The sequence below is a fragment of the Balaenoptera physalus genome (genome assembly GCF_965194825.1).
Source record: "Balaenoptera physalus genome assembly, chromosome: 6".
Taxonomy (NCBI): Eukaryota; Metazoa; Chordata; class Mammalia; order Artiodactyla; family Balaenopteridae; genus Balaenoptera; species Balaenoptera physalus.
Window position 1 is genome coordinate 69,674,788 of NC_138885.1, and position 20,029 is coordinate 69,694,816.

Here is a 20,029-nt window from a genome sequence, read left to right on the forward strand (position 1 = left end):
TTCGTCGGCATTGGGTTTAATGATACAGCGGTTTCCTCTGCACCCTGTACAACTCACTCTTTGGACACGGAGAGAAATAGTGCATCAGAAAATTATTTTCATGGTGTTGCCATGTTTACCGTTTCCTGTTGTCTTTGCCTGAAAGTGTTTTTAACAAAAATTAGGGTTGAGCGTAAAAACATTTGAGCCAGGGGATGAAAGGAGTTGTTATTATGTTTCCTTTCCAGGTTAATGTGGTTGCCTTTAATTTAAGCGCTATAGACTTAGGACAGGCTATGACACCAATTAAAAACATGAAACTTAATTTTTGGACTAAACAATCACATACTCTTTCTTCTGGTATCTAGTTGAGGGTTGCTGACATGACATTTATTTCTCAACCACAGTCCTAAATTTATTGAATTGGCTTTATGTAAGGTACATGGGGCAACTAACATTAGTGCATGTAAAAGTCTAGCAACGCCTCCAAAATTGTAAAGCAGCTATTATAAAGGGAACATACCCTTCCTGGTGACTGTCAGCACAAGGTCAAGAATACACGCAAGCTGGTTCCATGAGCCCCAGACCTACTCATCTTGGTTGGAGGAAGATTTTAATTTAAGATCTAAATTTCAAAACAAATCAATTGATTTTATCTCATAAAGTACAGCAGGGAAAAAAATTTAACTAATAACCTCTCCTTAGCCTTAAATTTAAATTGCATTTTTCACAAGAGTTTTAGTATTTATTGAAACCAACTGTAAATATTGATCACAACATACTACATTATGAATCATTAAAAATATGAAAAGTAGTGTGCTGTATTTGGGTGACAATATGTTTAAATGATAAAACTGAATATTTGTGTTTAATTTCAACGCAAAAAATAATTAAAGGCACACAAACATAATGAGCCAGGTCAGCTTCCTCAGCCTTTCACTTGGGTACCTTGTTTCACTCTAGCTAATGATCCTATGAAAAAAGTATTAGTGGTTTCAGTTCAGCCCCTGGTGGTCTATGTCACATATTACATAACCTGCTGGTGAGTCCTCCAGGGCTATATTTTATTTATAGACAGTAGCTTTTTATAATTCTCTCTGTGGAGGGAGGAGGGGGTTATGGAGAGAGAGGGTGTCCCGTTTTAATCTACTTATTATGCACTTGAAAATAGTGGAAAGATTTATAAAAAGAAGTCAAGTTAAATTCAGTAAGACATTTTGATGCGTTCAAATTCGAACCTACAACTCTACACCAAGTGCTCAAGTCAAGTCATTATGTTTGAAAGAAAAAAGTCACTCGTGACTTTGACTCCATGTGGAAAATTACCAAACACTGCCGTTTTTCTAACCATGAAAATCCTCATTACCCATGTGCAGTTGGTTAGCTCCTTACCGCGTCCCCAAGGAGCCTATGTGAGTCTGAAGCACTGCAGAAAAATGAGAATTTCCACACTTAAACGCAGCCAAAGAAGCATTTTTAATGATTAAAAATAAGAACAGAAGTGAAAGAGGAAGGGATCTTGGGTCCTTGTTTTGTTCTGTTTTTTTTTCCTCCCATAAAAAAATGCGAGCGTGGGGTCTCCCAGGTGAGAGTCAAATGTGGGCCTGCTTTTAATTTTTACAGGACATTTTTTTTAAAAAAGAAGGGAAAAAAACCCCAACTCTCTTAAATTTCCTCACTCGCAGTTGCACGCCGTGAATGCTAAAACGAAAGGAGGCGTCAGGGCCAAATTCACCATACAGCTTTTGTGAGCTGTTAGAAGCAGTTCTCAGGATCTGGGCTTTTATTCAGGTTTGCTAAAATAAGTGTGCATTTTTGATGAGTTCTTTCCATCCTTCAGTTGAATGTACACAGCCGATGCTTCCAGCATTACACATACACACACGCACAAGTTTTATACACTTAAAGAAAATGAAAATCTTTAGCCCCTTAGTAGCTACATTTTAAAAAGCAGCTAGATATTTGGATCAGAGAGTAGAATACTTTCAAAGACGACTCTCGTGGGCACAATGTGTTAACTGTTTTCTGTGCCACCATTTCACTGTGTGAGAGCGGACAGCAAAATGGTGGTTCCAGCATTTTGTTGTATGAGGGCTTCTTTGCAGACAGCCTCCCATCTCGGCTCCCAGAACCAGTTCACATACGAGAGAAAAGCCAGATTTCTCAGGCCCAGGGACGGATTCAATAAAGCATATACACAGATCTTCCTCCACTCACTGCTTTGCAGATGCTCAAGGAAAATTTTAGATACATATGATACAAAGAGAGTAAATCCTGATTAAAATAAAGAATGCAACAGAAATGATATTTCAGTTACACATGTAACTCCATGATGTTGGTAAATGCAGATGTTATGAATAGACTGTCCAACGTCACAGTTAGTAATCTACCTTAAGGAAAGATCCAAGACAGTGTTAGCATAGAGAATGTGAAGTTTTACTTGTGAATAAATGATCTTTCCAGATCAAGGTTGAGGTCATTGGCAAGTGAGTTTAGGTGAGCTCATTCCACAGTTATTTGCACATGCAAATCAGGCTTCTAAATTTTTCTTATCTTACTGCCTTTTGTTCATGAGAAGCTCTTTGATTAATTTCTTAAAATAAAAATATTAAAATTGAACAATGTAATAATTGAACTTTGCTACTAGTATTCATTTTGAACTAGCTCCTAAATAGAACCAAAGGTAAGATAGATTTTGACTTACCTTTCACTGGACCTCAAATCGAAGAGAGATAAATTTGACCGAGAGAAGAATCTGACATTGCCCCTTACTGCCTACGGCTGAATCACCACTCTCTTTTGTCTGAAGGAAAACATTTTCTTCTCTATGAGGTGTCTATTTTTAAGACTGAAGAAAACAGAGGCTCACAGCATAGAGTATTTTTTTGCCATTTGAATGAAGTTTCCAAACATTTGAGATTATAAAAACGATGGTGCTACATAAAATAGACCTGCAACACTGTTCATGGTACACACAACAATATTATTTTCTTTGGTGTGCAGAAATTGTAAATAGGAACGTGCGTAAAGCTATTAAATCTAGTAGCAAGAGGACTCTTAACGGCAAGGTTTGTTATACCAATGCCTGAAAAAGCTTTACTTTTTTTAAATCTGTGGGCGTTAAATTTTCATGCTTGCCACAATATGTTAACTCCGGAGCTATTTATCTGGTAGCATCTTGGAGAAAAAGGAAATGGACAGATGTCCATAAACAAATGGCTCCACCTGGTGGTAAAGAGAAGGTATGAACTGTTGATGAGGAGAATTAATGCTGTAAAGGGCAAACAGATGGAAGAGCAGCATCTACTCTGTGTGTGTGTGTTTCTGGTAATAAATATATTTGAAGGAAGGATAATGACACAATTCCCCAAATTTGGATTTCAATGTTGATATAGCTTTATAGGTATCATCATTTATTTCTTTCAAATTCGATCCTCCCAATACATTTACAAATTATTTGATTCCAAATGCATCCGTAAGAACAGACATTAACATGTGACCCTGACAGATACGACGCACAATAGAAGGCAAACTATCCAGATCATCTGATCGTCTTACTTTTAAGTAAAATACCAACCAGTAGACAAATTTAAACAAAGAAAGCATTTGTTCCAACCCAAGGGTGTTCTTTGGGTAACTTTGTGGCTTACCTCATTAGGAAGGACTGGAGAGGATGTAGTGCAGAATTCAATCAGGGGAGGGAAGAAATAATTTCAAATACGTGACTAAGAAACAGAAAATTACTCATTTTAAAATGGCATTTGTGGCTGAAATGTTGAAGAATCTGAATCTACATACTGTGACTCTTCCACCTTTTCAAACTCTAAAATTAGACCAGGAATTACACATACCAAATGCTATGCAAAATGTAAAAGAGGCACACCGTTTATGGCTCTTGATGTAAGATGGAAATTAAATCTTCAGCCTCCAATAAAATTGTATTTCTGTAATAAAACTGCTGCACCTTGACACTAGACTACATTGAATCCCAAATTAAACACCCCATTTACTGTACTGTAACAAGCAAAAGAGTTTGCTACACTGAACAATATTACAGATAGAGAAAGGTATTATATTTTGCTTTACCATCTAGGTAGAGTCCACTCAAAACAGGCTCATTCCCCACCCCTTCTTTCTTAGAACACAATGTATTTTGATGAGGGAAAAATATAAGGTTTGTCTTTCATTGCTAAAATGTCTGTTTCTTCCTTAATTATACAAACCTGCATAGGTGGGTAGGTCTAAAAAAGTCCGTCAAGTAGGATATTTACTACAAAATGTCCTACTGCATTTCATGGATAACTCAGTCCCATAAGCAGAAACAGCTGGTGTGCTAAGGGCTAGGTACATTTCTTTATGCATTGTGTATAATGGAGATGCTTTTCCCTAGAACGTCCACGCACCGTTCATTCCGTATCCACTTCTGCAGCGCACACGTGCTGCTACAGAATAAACGAAGGTTTTAAACTTAGGATTTGTTCTTACAGGTTGTGTATTTATCTCACGCAGTGTTGACTTAGAAGAATTAGACTGGATATTGTTTTAAGATGGTAGGTCGATCTTTTTTTTTCCCTCCAGGCCAACACGGCCGTCCGGCATTTGTGAAGGGGCTTTATGAGAAGTCAAAACCTACAGAGGGTGAAGAATAGAGAACGATGAATACTAATGTTGCTTCATCTTACCAACTAAAGTGCAGGCGAGCAGAGCGGGATGCTGTGTGTGTCTCGGTGTCTCTGCCATCCTCCGGCCGGCCCCGCGGAGCCCCCCTCTAGTGGACGGAAGGGGAAATTGCCTCTCCCCATTGAATAAATACCTCCCCTCCCCCTCTCTCAGGAGATGGTGGATATTATTAACCTTCAAGCACGGTACAGCGAGATGAATGTTAATCGTGAAGGGATTTCTAATCACGTTTAATGGTGTAGGACAGAGAGAAGTTGTGTTAGCAGTTTTAATCCTGCTAGAAATGCTAATTTTTACGTTTCGTATGATCGGTGAGGATAATACGAAAACGGCAACAGCTATGTTTCCATTCGGAAGTTGTTGCCTGTAATTTTGAGGCAAGTATGGAGGAAAGGGACAGAGTCTTTAGTGCGAATGACTTGTCAAGAGGCTAATTTCTTGGGAGACATTAGAGATTTGAGGCTTGATGTTTACTCAGTTCAAGAAAAGAGAATTCTCTGCTGGGAGAAAATCTCTGAGTATGAGAAGCCGTGGGGAGAAGTTTTGGACCTGCGAACATCACGTGTCTACACAAAAGGATGCAGAGGTTACGGGGTTGAGTACTGACATTTGGAGCACTTCCATGTTTTATGTTTCCCTCTATGGTTCATTGCCATTTTTGCCGACATGTAAAGGTAACTTTTTTTAAAGCAGATATTTCACCCTGACTTAGGAAATAGAAAGAGCACTTAGGAGTACTAGATGAGCAGGGAGTCCCCATTTTTGTCGTCCTCGCCTCTGTCTCTCTCGTTGACTCGAGAGACATCACCTGTGCTCTCCTGTAAGGATGCCCTACTGTGCCCAGCGCCGATGCTCCCACTCTGGCAAAGCTGGCATCTCCTGTACCTCCGTGGTCTGTCCTGGTCCCTGGCTATTAGAGCTGCAGTTCCTGCAGGGCAGATATGCACATGGAAGTGAGGGCTTTCTATGTCATATGAGCACTATCTTCAGTGCATACTTTTACTTGACTTTGATTACCCTAAATTGTATGGCTCAAGCCTAAACTACCCTAGTACTGTCATAATGTCACCCACCAATAAACTGGAAAGCCTTTTGCTGCAGTACAGTTTACCAGTTCAGTGTGGGCCTTGAACAGTTTCCTCATTTTCATAGTTTACATGTTTAGTCTAAATTTAGAAAACATCTAAGTGATAAATACAAATGATCAAAAGATAATTCATGAAGGCTATGCACCTACGTGGACATGGTCCATTTTAACTGTGTTGTGCCAGCCTGCAATATGTGGCTATTGTCATCATTTATCATTATCATTTTTTACAGACTCCTTAAAAAATGATTCAGTGTAGAGGAGATAAAAATGATTCCCCGGTGTGAACATAAGATGCAAAATCAGTGACCAACATTATTTTCCCATCAATAATGATAACTGTACTAATTAGTCCAGGCATCACACCTGTGCAAAAACCCTTATCCCTATTTTACAGATGAAGTAACTGAGACACCAAAGGTTAATTGCTCGCCCAAAGCCATGCAGCAACTCTGTCAGTACCACGATTTAAATCTCCCACTCTTGCTTCCTTGGCAATAGAGCAATTATAACTGTCTTCAAAGGAGGGAAACTTATTGCTTTTATCACAGGAGATAGGCATTGATGAACAACGGCATAAAGAGGTCGCATATTATTTGTTTTAAAATTGTAGAATCTTTCTTGTATTAGTGGAGTTTTTTACTGTGTTTTCTAGGTTGGAGTTACTTTAGTGTCTAAAATTCCACATTGTATACTTTTAGCAAAATCAATAGTCACCCATTCAAATGAGGAGATGGTAATTAGAGATGGGACAGACCCCCAACATATCCTTCGTTTGAAGATAGAGTAAATTCAGAGAGATCATCTACTTCTTTTCATTTTCTTTCCCAGAAGAATATGTGTTTTTTCCCTACACGAATGTTTCAGTGAACATTGCAGCTGTGCAGCAAGAGGCAGTTTTGCATGCATATAGTCTGAGAACAATGTGGAGTATTTATCCCTTGGGATAAAAAAACCCCCAGCAACAACAAACTTGAAAACAGATGGTTCTGATACAGTCTGATAAGAATGTAAACAGGAAAATATCTTTGTTGACTTATTTCTTAGTAATCGGTAATAATTGTTATTGTCTGGAGATGAATTACATTCTTGATTTCGCAAGCATGGCCACCAACAGCCTCTGAAAAGTGAAACTAAATTTCTGATATTGGTGAGGAATTATTGACTCCCGCTGAAGCCTCCTCATTAACATTCTCCTTGATTGATATGTAAGAATGAAAACTTTAGAGAGGACCATTTCTGCATTCCTAATTGTTTCTTTTGTCATCTTGTGATTTAGAGATATTAAAGCCCTTACGGTCTATCCATGAACGGGTATATTTGAAAAATAACTTAAAATTTCTCTACAGCTTAGAACACTAACATTCTCCTTCCTCCCTCCCTCCCTCCCTCCCTTCCTTCCTTCTTTCCTCCCTTCTTCCCTCCTTCATTCTCTCCCTCCCTCCATTCCTTCTTGTCTTTTCTTTTTATGATCTTATTATTTTAGATGATAAAACCTTCTCCCTTTAGAGTCTGGTATTTCTTTGAACTCATTATATTTCTTTGTCAAAGACTTTACTTAGACTGAGTGTTTAGATTAAATAAACGTTTAATAAATGCTTCCTATTTGCTAGGCACTGGGGATACAAAGGTGAATCAGACAGACTTTCTTCTTTTATAGGACTCATAGTTTAGATGGAGAGGCAGGTACATAAACAAATAACTCTCCCTCAATTTGTGACGAAGTGGGCAAAGTGGCATGGAGAGGAGTGGGGAAAAGGATTCACTCCTTGGGAGAACGGGGAGCTTTACAAAGGAGATATTAGATCAGGCCTTAAATATTGCTGTGTCGAATCCTGGCTGCAGAGAGCCACAGGCTATGAAATCCTGAATGAATACTGAACATTCAAATTGCCGACCAGTTCTTTGGATCAGGTCATTGGAAACCATTAGTTGTTTGGGCAATGTGTAAGATCATGGGATCCTGCCACTATCCAGAAGTTTTGAGAGATATTCTTCTTTTAAAATATAATACTTGGGGCTTCCCTGGTGGCGCAGTGGTTGAGAATCTGCCTGCCAATGCAGGGGACACGGGTTCGAGCCCTGGTCTGGGAGGATCCCACATGCCGCGGAGCAACTGGGCCCGTGAGCCACAATTACTGAGCCTGCGCGTCTGGAGCCTGTGCTCCGCTACAAGAGAGGCCGCGATAATGAGAGGCCCGCGCACCGCGATGAAGAGTCGCCCCCACTTGCGGCAACTAGAGAAAGCCCTCGCGCAGAAACGAAGACCCAACACAGCCATAAATAAATAAATAAATAAATAAACAAACAAACAAACAAACAAACCCAAAGTTTACAAAAAATAATAATAAAATAAAATATAATACTTGCAATGGAAAACTTAAGTTGTATTCCTCCATGATGTTATACCATTGGAAAGAATAATCCCTTCTTTAATATGCAATTCAGCCATCTAAAAATATTTTGTTAGCAAAGTAAACGAATACAGGTAGTCTATGCAGTATATCCCAGAAACCCTTGGCACTTCTTTATTTTTAACAATATTCAACAAATATTTAGTAAGTATTTCTATGTGCCATATACTGTGCTAGGCATGTGGATTAAGAGAACAAATAATATATGTAACCTCTCTTTGTGAAATCTGATGGGAAAGGACAATGTCAAACAGATAACTACCCAAATTATTTATTAATTAAAATGTGACAACTGCTATCATATGTGATAAATGCTGTTGTTAAGTCTACCCAGCTTGTTCTGGTGACAGCAACTTGATTTTATTTTTTGAGAACTACCCTTCACCATTGCATGCAACCTTGACGGGACTGTCAATCAAGTGTCCTACTCCTAGCTTGTGATCCAAGGTAGGCCGATCAGGGGCTCTTCCCCAGGAATGAGCAGGATCTGTCTCTAGTTTCATAGTCTAATATCTTGAAAGTCTGTAGTTGATTCATCCCTAGCTTTTTCTTTGGTTTTGAGAGTGACCCTATATCCTTCCAACAAATTTGTTAAGTTAATCAGCTTCCACTGCTTGCAACCAGTAATAGTATTTATAGAACTGCCTCAAAATCCAGTATTCAAATAAGAAGTAAACTAAGTTGTGGCATGATTTTGAGGGTTTGATGGAGTTTAAGAATAGAGAATCCATTTGACTGTGATGCTTAGGACACTCTATTTTGAATAGCATGATTTTGGTGACATAGGATTAATTTGTTTTCTGGTGTCTGCAATAAATGCTATTTCTATGATAATAATATCAGAATTCATAATAATATTTATAAAACAGTATAAATATTATAAACTTTGACAGTCTAAAAGCTATACTCTGACAGAAGTCTGGAGGTGGAGGGCTGTGTTAACTTTCTTATCTGAGAGTGCTAAGGTCAATAAATATTTTCTAAAGCTGCTAGATCCAGAAGTGGAGGGATAATTGTAAGTTATACATACGGATAAGTTATACATCTACCCAACTGAAGAACTAAAAAGTCATGAATTAACCTAAACTGGGGAGAAGATAGAGAAGGAATGAGTGAAAATTTTCATCATTCATGTAGAGAAGTCAATAGCTACTGAGTGTCTAAGGTTGAAAAATCAAAACAGGTAGATGTAGACATATTATTTATTTAGAGCTCAAGTAGAAACCGCTGGAAGAACTAAAATCTAAATTTATTAACAGTGACTGCCTTTGGGGAGTAGTTGGTGGTGGGAGAAAGGGCTAGATAGAGAGCGTATTTTGACATGAACTTGGCTGGAGGAGATCCAGCATTCCAGAAATACATGAGTCGTTAACCTAGTGATGGCATTAAGAAAGAAATACTATCCTGAGCTGTATTAAGACAAGCATCATTTGTAGCCAGGAAGTAATCCTTGTGTAAATTCATTGTAGGTCAGGCTCTCATTTGAACATTACACTTTAGGTCTGTAACTTAAAACGTATGTATGAAAATGGCATAGAATTCACGTATAGAAAGAAGACAACGATGACAGGGATTGGAGGCTATGTACACAAGAAAGGAGGTGGGTTATTTATCCTGGAGAAGAGAAGGCTGAAGGCAGACAAAATTAACAACCTCTGGGCAGTGAGGTGGAGCTGTGGAGAACTCTAGCCAGCCTTCTCCCTCTCACTGGATGCAGCAGAAGAACGGGAGTTTGAGTTGACAGCATCAGGAGAGAGTCTGTTTTTAGACACAAGAAAGACTTTGTGATCTGTGAGTATGACTGAACTGCAGAACGGGCTGTCCCAAAAACTTTCGGAGTACTTTGAAAAGAAGATAGAAGCATTCATTTTCAAAATAAGGGCTTGTACCAGATTTTGGTTTCCTTTGGTGATGCAGCAAGCACATTTTACAGTCTGATGTCTGTGAATTTACATACAGAGAAAGGTTAATGATAAAGCGGTCTAAATAGTCCTACCTTGGCTGTGATTCCCAGGTAATATCTCACTAGGGGAAAAAAATCAATATTCACAATTTTTCTCTGAAGTACTATGCTAACTCCTGGTTCCTTTAAAATGTATATGCACACACATATACATATTACTTTATATATCATGTTTTAAAAGCAAGGTGTATATTCTTAGGAGTGGTAGTTATCAAATTCAATGTTTGAACTATTATTAAAATATTCATAGTTTATTTTTCTAACAATAAAAGTAATAGATTTATAATGCTAACAAACTTTGAAAGTGCAGAAAGCACAAAAAAGTACAACATTTTTTCCATTAAAAACTGAGCAAGCAAACAAAAAACATACACAAAACAGCCCTACCATCTCCTGACTGCTGCCTAGGTGGTCCAGCTGGGTTTCTCTGGTCGGAGTCTGCTCGCTCAGGCTTGTCTTTCAAGAATGAGTTAGGAGTGCATGATGAGCTGCATCTTCATCTTTCCTCCTCACTGCAACTGGATCTCATTTCCCATCCTCTGCTATGTCTGTTGACACAACAAGTAGAAATGTGGGAATGGAGCATTGATTTACCTGGCACCTAAATCAGGGCTGCTCCCTTTCCAAAGCTGGTTGTCTAATCTGTGTGTAGGTAGCTGTGGCCCTGGCAAGACCTTCAAACGACCAGCTGAGCGTTGGTTCAGCCACTTGTATTTAACACCTGAATGGGAGTCTTCAACTTTGGACTTTGGGTCTGAAGAGGAAGCCTGTCTATCTGGGGCTCATGCTTGCTTGCGATTTGGTGTAGAGGGGCAGGAAGCAGGAGTGGAGGAAAGGACTACTGGTTCTTTAAGCGGTGGCTGCCCCAGCAGGATTCCAGAGCTAAAAGAAGTTTGAAAATTGCAGACCATGCTGGTCGCAGGGACAGAGGTGTGACCTTATCGGCCCGATCTTTCTAGTCACGCATACCGCTTAAGTTATGTATTTGGTCTCCTTTCAGGGCAGTCCTCACCCTGCCCATCACCTCTCTCCAATCTTTGTGAACTCTTGAGTCAGAAAGATACTCTGGTTTCTCTTGATCTCCCCTGGAAAAAACACACTGCTTTCTCTCTACCTCTCTTATCTATAAAATGGCTGTATGGAACATGCAAGAGCTGGGGTCCTCCTTCATTCAGCTGCAACTCCAACATGCTTAAATCTTTAACCTTTTCCTGCACACTTAACTCTACGCTCGTTGCAATGTTTGGACCCACATCTGCCCTGAGCACACACACGGACACCATGTGATCGCTCTCAGGCTCTGCATAATGAACTCAAGGCATTTCAGAGCTAGAAGGAAGTGCTGAGGAATTTCTAAGCTTTTAATTTGCATATGAAAAATCAAGACCTAGAGAGACTGGATATCTTGCCCAAGACCACACAGCTGCTTAACGGCAGATCTAAGACTAGAACCCAGGTTGTTTATTTCCTAGGATTTTGCTGCTTCCTCCAGAAAGTACCATCAGAGAAGACAAGGGCAACTCTCTGCTCTCATCAGCCCTGCCGGTTCCATCCTGCTCTGGAGTTGGCAGGGGCATGGAAGCCTTCTCTGGGGGGCCACTGGTCCCTAAAAACTAGTATTTAAGAAAAGTCATTATTATTAGATATTCTCTGTAACTTAGTATGGTTATTTTCCTGAACAGATCTATAGCATTCATATTTATATAATAACCAGAGGTTTATATAAAAAGATCTATGCAAACAAAAGTTTACTTTTTAAAAAAAAAAATGACACCAATGAATTCTTTGTCTTTCTCATTTTAGTCTCTTAAAATCTCAGAGAGCTAATGATTCTTGCCCTTTTGTTCATCAGTTTCCTTATCCCTAAAATAAAGCAATATGAAATAGTCTCTAAGATCTTTTCAGAACCTCAAAAACTTGGATCTCTGGATTTGGATTTTCTGAAGAGTTAAGATTTGGGGACTTTACCTTTGTTTTGAATACTTCATAATGAAGCCTTTCTAAAATGTATGATCCCTCGCCTGCTGTTGTACAGAGTGTAGACTTTGAATCTCCCCTTGGTGAGCCAGGATCAGGTGTGTGAGAGCACACACACGGCTGAGTTACACCAACAACGGTGTCCTCAGAACCTACAACAACCTTCAGACCACTGGCTTTTTGAGTTCTTTTGTCAGAAGTGATATAATTTCTGAAAAACAACAGGAAGAGAAGTGAAAAGGCTCAAAGGCTACTAATGAATGGGGAAATTGGCCAATGGCAGAAAGCCGAGTGCCTTTTGACCTCCAAAATGTTTTCATTATTTTTTTCTATCATCTCTTGCATTGACACTTAGCTCCTGAGAAACTTCTTCACAGGCTGTTCTAGGTCTAACATTTGACTGGTTCAGCCATAAGGAATGCGAAGGGGCAGACTTATGTGAGGCTTTGGGGGTGGCATCAATCAAGAGAATTGGGGGGTGCTGTCAGGGTTAAGAAGAAGCACCTAAAGGTGAACCATTTGTTGTCCCGGGTTTTTGACAGCACAGTTCATTCACGTAGAAGTGTATACATGGTATAATTAGTAAGACTCTGAGCTCATAAATATCCTCTGACCTGAACAGTAGGTTCTAATCTCTTTCACTATAGGAGCTACATGACTTTCTTCCACCATTCCTGGTGTCACTTGTGTGAGGAAATGGCTTTCATGCCCTCTGTTTAACTGGCCGGAGGGGAAGGAGGAAGGAAGGTGGGCACTGAGGACCAGGACAGCAGAATATTACCCTCTAGTCACGTCCCGAATCCGTCCTCAACACAGCCAAGCCATGCATTCTAGTTATCGTCACAACTGACATCAGCTCCAGTTATAGAAGCTTGAGAATATTAAAAAATATTCTTTATTCTCAAGATTGCATAGATAGCAGGGATATATATATATCTCCCTCCTTGATTTTGGAGTCAGAATTTAGAGCCCCTCACTATGAGGAGGCTAACCTTAAGTTGAACAGTTTGAATTTTATTATTAAGTTTTATTCAGGCTGCAGATGTTTTCATTAACAAGAGCCTAAAGGTGACTTCCTCAGCCAAAGCTGGACACACTGCTCCTCCCTCTGCCCCAGCGGTCTCATTGCAATGGTCACTTGTGGTCTAGTTTACTTAAGAGCTGGAAAACCAGTAAAGTTGGTGCTGAATGCTAAGGCTCATCCAAAAAATTTGAAAAGAATAATGAGATAAAAAGCCTATAGAGAAAGGCAGGAGCATTCCAGCTAAGCTGTTATATTTTGGAAAAACCTTTTAACCTCTCTGGGGCTTGTTTTCTGTGTCTGTAAAAGAAGGAGCTTGAACTCTATGATTCTAAGCACCTGGGCATTAGGTGTATTGACTACCATGTCTGGGGCACAAATGCATTTTTGGAGCAGTTCTGAATTTTTCAGAAATTGTTTGAATAAGAGATTGATAGAGAAGGTGACTTCTGCTTGTCAACTCTCAAAAGGTGTATTGACCTTTGTCACTGCCGGGTACCTGATTAGTGCATCAGAGAGCGCGAGCGCCATCCTGGCTTTGCCATGGAATCAGACCCACTCTGGGGCCTGGTCCCCGTTATACCACAGAAATGGTAAGGGAGTAGGGCAGCACGTTTGCCAAAGGGAACCTGTGACAGTTATAGCTCATTGTAAATGTTTAAACAAGAGTAGATGGTATTAATGTGGAGAGAGAATGAATTTAAAGGGATAGAATGTACTAGAGAAACAGCGAAGGGTGGAGGAGGGTCAAGGGATTGGGCCAAAAGGGTATCACCCTGTGGTCCTTAGAGACATTTTGTAGAGCTTGGGGATGCAGGTTGGAGGTTATCCATGTGTCTGTGCTACTAGCATGTACACATTTGGTGCAAATGTCAGTAGTAGATTTGCTTTATAATCAAGGGAGCAATTTGCAATTTATCACTAATAAAGAATATGAATCATTTATTAAAGACTGATGTGCATTGTGAGTGGCATTTATTACAAATAAATAAATAGCATAGCGGTCTTAGAATAAATGAGCAATTATCAATTTAAAAATTGAGCTAGCCTGAAATTGCTGAAAAGATGCAAGCATTGTAGTCTCTTCTATGTGGAAATATCTCTGTATTTACAGATTGATATACTTCCATATACTTCTAGTTATACTAATATTAATGTCTAAAAACTTGAACATTTCAAAAGTTGAACAATTTTACAGAGACCTCTGTCAAGATATGAAGTATTACTGGTTAACAGGGGAATATATACTTCTTTTATGTCATTTGAAATGTATTACAACAATTATTAAATAAGTATCCAGATTTATATCTGTCTTTAAACCTCAAGCTAAAAATCCTCAAGAAGCATAAACAAAATGCCCTCAATCACGAAAAGGATTGCTTAGCAGTCTAAGAAAAATATAATTAAAGAGGCCGATTTTAGGCATCTATGCAATTATTTTAAGATATGTTTAGAATTTGCATTTAGCGGCAGGATTGGGTTATTAACCATACAACTTATCACCCTTAGTAATCATATTAACAGAAATAAAATGTCCAGAAACTAGGAATTTGATTAGTAATCCACATTTTATACTAATTATGGGAGGCACATTATAGATTATAAATACATAAGATAAAAATCTCAGGTTACTGAGTGCAAAAAATAAACTTTCACATATTTTGACAAGCATTGCCTGGTCTGAACTATTTATAATACTTTAGCGTGTACTAGCACTTTTTTTGTAATGTAGAAAGTAATAGAATCTTAGTAATATGAGGTGTCACTAGAGATATTTGCTATTAAATTGTTGCTGAGTGTGCTGAGGTTTGGGGTAGAACTATCGAGTTTGCAGATTAGCAAAGCAGGTTCTGGCAATGTTTTAAAATTGAGTCAGTGATGCTTTAAAATAAGGCATATTTTAAGGATTCACAATAAGAATTTAAAATAGATGAAAAGGGCTGGGCTTCCCTGGTGGCGCAGTGGTTAAGAATCCTCCTGCCAATGCAGGGGACACGGGCTCGAGCCCTGGTCCGGGAAGATCCCACATGCCGCGGAGCAACTAAGCCCGTGCGCCACAACTACTGAGCCTGCGCTCCAGAGCCCGCGAGCCATAACTACCGAAGCCCGCGGGCCTAGAGCCCGTGCTCCGCAACAAGAGAAGCCACCACAATGAGAAGCCCACGCACCACAACGAAGGGTAGCCCCCGCTAGCTGCAACTAGAGAAAGCTGGCGTGCAGCAACAAAGATTCAACTCAGCCAAAAATAAATAAATAAATAAATTTATTTTTTAAAAAAAAAGAAAAATAGATGAAAAGATTGGTTTCTTATCCTCAAGCGTTCTATGTTAATTAGTGCTTTCATGTAAACTAATTTTATGGCTGTTTACAGGTTTCAGCACACACAAGCAGGGGTGTGAGAGTGAGGCAAATGTCACGAGAGACTAATTGAAAATGAGGTGTGGCATTAATTTTAAATAAGTATTTTCCCATTTTGCTTCTGCTTTCCTTTTATTTTTAAAATTCTCCCCCTTTCAACCATTATCAGTGCAAACCCAGAATGGCCCGATTATGTGCAATTAGCCTCTTGCCTGTTTCTGATTCTAAATTTGGTATACTTCAGATTCCACCCTGAATTTTGCCAGTGGGATTCCTCTTCTCTCCAGGGCACTGTGAGGTTTGGGGGACACCAAAAAAAATACACTACACTCATCTCTTCACCACTTGCCATGGGGAAGCTTGCATTTGTGTCCTTATTTCTTTTTGCTTTGAGCAGAGTTGCCCAACATAATAAAGCTGCTTGATGAAGGCGGAACAGTTAAGTTGACTGTCTTCTCCCTGTCCACCAGTTTAAAAATGAAAAGGTCAGTGGTATGGCAAGAGAGGACTTCTTTACAGTTGCCAAATAATGGTTTTAATTATTTTTAATTGCCTATGTGCCACCCTAGAAGTACCAATGGTGAGGAGATAGTTATGGGAAGTTTCCTAGTGGAAATCCTTGTAGTTTGGCAGCAATTGTTTTCAACAGTCATGTTCAATTTATTTTGAAACAATTGCTTAAACCAGAATTAGCTAGTTATTTAGTCACATATAAGGTAGTTAGCTTGTATGATATGATTAACCAAAGTAATTTGTAATTAACTATCATGAAATATCTGTACTGGAAAAACAGGTCTTTCATAAATTTTACTAATTTTCATGCTACTAGTAGTTATACCTATTAGAGGCCTATATTATACCCATCAGAGAGCCTTTATTTACTATTTTATTTATTTATTTATTTATGGCTGCGTTGGGTCTTTGTTGCTGCACGCGGGCTTTCTTTAGTTGTGGCAAGCGGGGGCTACTCTTTATTGCGGTGAGCGGGCTTCTCATTGCAGCGGCTTCTCTTGCTGTGGAGCACGGGCTCTAGGCGCGTGGGCTTCAGTAGTTGTGGCACACGGGCTCAGTAGTTGTGGTTCACGGGCTCTGGAGCGCAGGCTCAGTAGCTGTGGCGCATGGGCTTAGTTGCTCCGCGGCATGTGGGATCTTCCCGGACCAGGGCTCGAACCCGTGTCCCCTGCATTGGCAGGTGGATTCTTAACCACTGCACCACCAGGGAAGTCTCCTTTATTTACTAACATTAATTGTTGTTAATTAATTCAATCATAGAATTCCAAGGATCCTGAGATGTTATTTTATCTAGCTTCTTACCTTTAGAGATTAGGCTAAAGCTCTGCCTCTTCCTTGAAAATGATTCTTTCTGCCCCAAACCTTGGCAAAGCCTTCCTTCCTTTGAATTCTCTATAGTATCCGTGCTGGACTTTGTCACTTAGCATGGGTTGCCCTGTGTTGCAATTTATACATGTGTCCTATCTCCTGAACTGGAGTCAGACCCTTCAAGGCAAAGGCTGGATTTAGACATTTTGGTCCACTTCCCCCAATTCTGGGGCTGTGGTCTACCATAGAAGATCATCATTATGCACTGAGGGTGATGATGTAAATTAATCTTGAAAACCATGCTAGTCCTTAACAATCCTCTCCTGATACTTGATCAATGACTTGAATTAGAAAATGTTAGAGATGCTTGGGACCTTGGAGACGGTCTGGTCTAATCTTTGTTTTACATATAATGAAACTGAGTAAGGCCCAAAGAGGCAAAATCACTTGCCTAAGACTTATTGCTAGATAATGACAGAATTTGGATCAGAATTCTAATTTCATTGCCTCCAAATCCAAAACTCTCTTTTTAGCATGCCATCTGATGTCAACATCCGTGTACATGCCCCTCCTTAGGTTTGTTCATCGGAATGAATGAATGAATGGATCCTTATAAATGTCTGAGGTGCCAGCCCTTTGTTCTTTCCTTATGTGTTCATCGACTGTCAGCAGCTTCTAATGCTACAGATGTGTTCTGATATCAGCCAGTGACTCTGCAACAGAATTTACAGTATCCGGGTATTCTACATTCTCTTGAACATGTGATTTTTTTCCCCCTCTGAATTCTATGTTTTTTTTAGGTTGCTTATAGAAGATCAAAGTGGAAGGTTTGGGAAATAAGTCTTTATCATTCACTACTGTTCCAAATTGGGAAAACCAAGTCAGTGAATTTTTCATCTGGTTTGGAAGGACCATTCAAGCATTCTCAGACATGTAGCTAAGCAAGTCTGGAGCTCTCTGACATTACATAATTTCTCTGCTAAACCAAAGTTCTCATTGAGTTTGCTATATAACAATATGTTACGTTGGATTAGCTCAATACTGGCTCAAAGCTCAGTGTCATCATTTGTCCACCCTCACGGCATTTCCCCAGATAGGGAAGCTGACTGGTTTTTCCATCATTGCTGGGAGAGTTTTCAGTTAACAAGTACCATAGAGTTTTCATTTGTGGCAGATGTTACCTTGTTTCCAATTTTTGTTCAAGTTGTTTTAAGGAAAAGCACCACCTATTTTCTCTGACCAACTTAAAAAAAAAAAAAAAGATGAAAAGATCTTCTCCACACGAATAATAGAAAAAAGCACATGACAATCTAAGCTTTTGAACTCTCAGACAGCTGGGGTGCCCAGAATTGGCGTAATTTTTTCTTTAATGACTTCAGAGCCCCATGTGTGTGCGATCAGAGTAGACTGTGTCGCTCTGATCTTAAACAGCCCTGCTGTCACATGAGGAGTTTTTCATTTCTTGACTAAATAGACTCTCTGGTTTGAAATTAGCATCCCATCATGAAAAACAGGCCAGTGTACGGGGAAGTTGGCTGAGGCCTTTGCTGTCATTTGAAACAAGTACTGCTTCTGCTTCTCCTAACCCCAGTGCATCAGGATGCTATGTGGATGTGGGGACCCAGTGATTCTGAAGTCTCTCCAAGAAAGGAGAATCCAACAAAGCATTTAGGAGTGAAAAATTTGTTTAAAATGTAGCCCGGGTCAGTGTGGGAATGAATTAGAAACACACTGTGAAAACTTCACCTATGGTCAGTGCCATACCCAGGAAGCTGCAGACATCGGGAGCAGAGGATGGGCTGGTGTCAACACCTTTGTTGCATGAAAGTGAAAGTCACTGCGATTTGTGGCTGTAGGTTCCACGTACTTTCACAGCCAAGTTCTAAGTGGCCCACTGGTTACCTTACCTTGGCATTTCATGAACTAGCAAGGTTTCCAAAAATAATTTGAGGACTAACAGAGAATTGCCAACTCCCTTCCACCCCCAGTCCAGTAAAGACATTGAACACACCCAGTCTCCTTTTATCTTTGTTTCATATAAAAAGGGAAACTTTAGTACTGTAATATGAAAGGACCATGATCTAAGATTGAAGTCCTTCAAATTGAACAAATTTAATTTTAGGAAAGAGTCCCCACATTGCATCTCTTAAAAAGAAGTCCTCTCATTTTGCTGTGGGCCTCTGAAAACATTTGCACGGCCCTCCCTCTGAGAAAACACTGCTGTACACTGAGCATCGTCACGAAACTCTCACTGCTTATGACCATGGCACAGCTTTGCTCCTGGCTCAGACTAACTTTCTGTGTGCTTGATAACTGTATTTAAATTCTGGTTGAATGTCTCTTCATACCGGCTGGAGCCTTGTTCACTAGTTTTGGTGGGTGCTGCTGGAATTATAATTTATTCATTCACAAATATATGCAAGTGTTCTAATTCAGAGTAATGCTTGCAAAGACCCAGCTTCTGACTCAACACCCAATTCCATATTGCAGGAGTGGAATCCTGGATTCCACTCATGTTTCCCCCATGTTTCCAGCAGCTCCGCCTTCCATCCAGTGCACAAAAGTTTCTAAAGGCTTACAGCTAGGCTGGCATATTGAGGCGTCACCAAAAACTCTCTACAAGGAATTAGGTACCTGGGCTGTAATTTGATGTTCTGATGCTAACTAGCGAGATGATCCTGAAAAAAAAAATCATTTAAACTCTCTGGATCAGTTTTCTAGTATATAAGATGGAGATAACACCACTGGCCACACTCTGGAAACTGTAATTTACTAGATACTCTCAGAACCTCAATGTTCTTAATCGAAATTGAGTGAATGTGTGTGACTAGATGATTAAGGTCTTTTTTTGCTTAAAAGGTTGCTAGCATTTGCTAGTGGAATTTACCACACACCAAACATTCATTGAAAGCATAATATGGGTCAAGCTCTGTGCGGTGTCTCAAGACACAGGAAAATCCTGCATTATTATTATTTTTTAGGTTGTGTTTAGAAGGCCATGCTTCCCTCATTTGTAGTTCATTTCTTTATTCATTTGTTCATTCACTCATTTGTTTAGTTAACAAACATGGACAGACTCAGGCCATGTGCTAGAGAGAAAAAAATAAGCTTGCTGCCCTCAAGGAGCTTGAAACTCCTTTTCAAGAGTCTGTTATTAAAAATGAAAAAAATTTATTGTATATATATATCCTTTTTGTGCCATGAGGCACAAAAGGCACGTTATATAGAAC

At 39.5% G+C, this 20,029-nt stretch overlaps 1 protein-coding gene across 1 annotated transcript in view; it reads right to left on the reverse strand.

Annotated features, from left to right (window-relative positions):
- The window catches only part of LOC309663210 (uncharacterized protein), a gene marked incomplete at its 5' end in the record, with an annotated part of 569,151 nt that overhangs the window by 29,624 nt on the left and 519,498 nt on the right, over positions 1–20,029 (reverse strand). The window contains one exon of the mRNA XM_082466830.1: positions 3,630–4,608. The remainder of the gene's footprint in view (positions 1–3,629; positions 4,609–20,029) is intronic.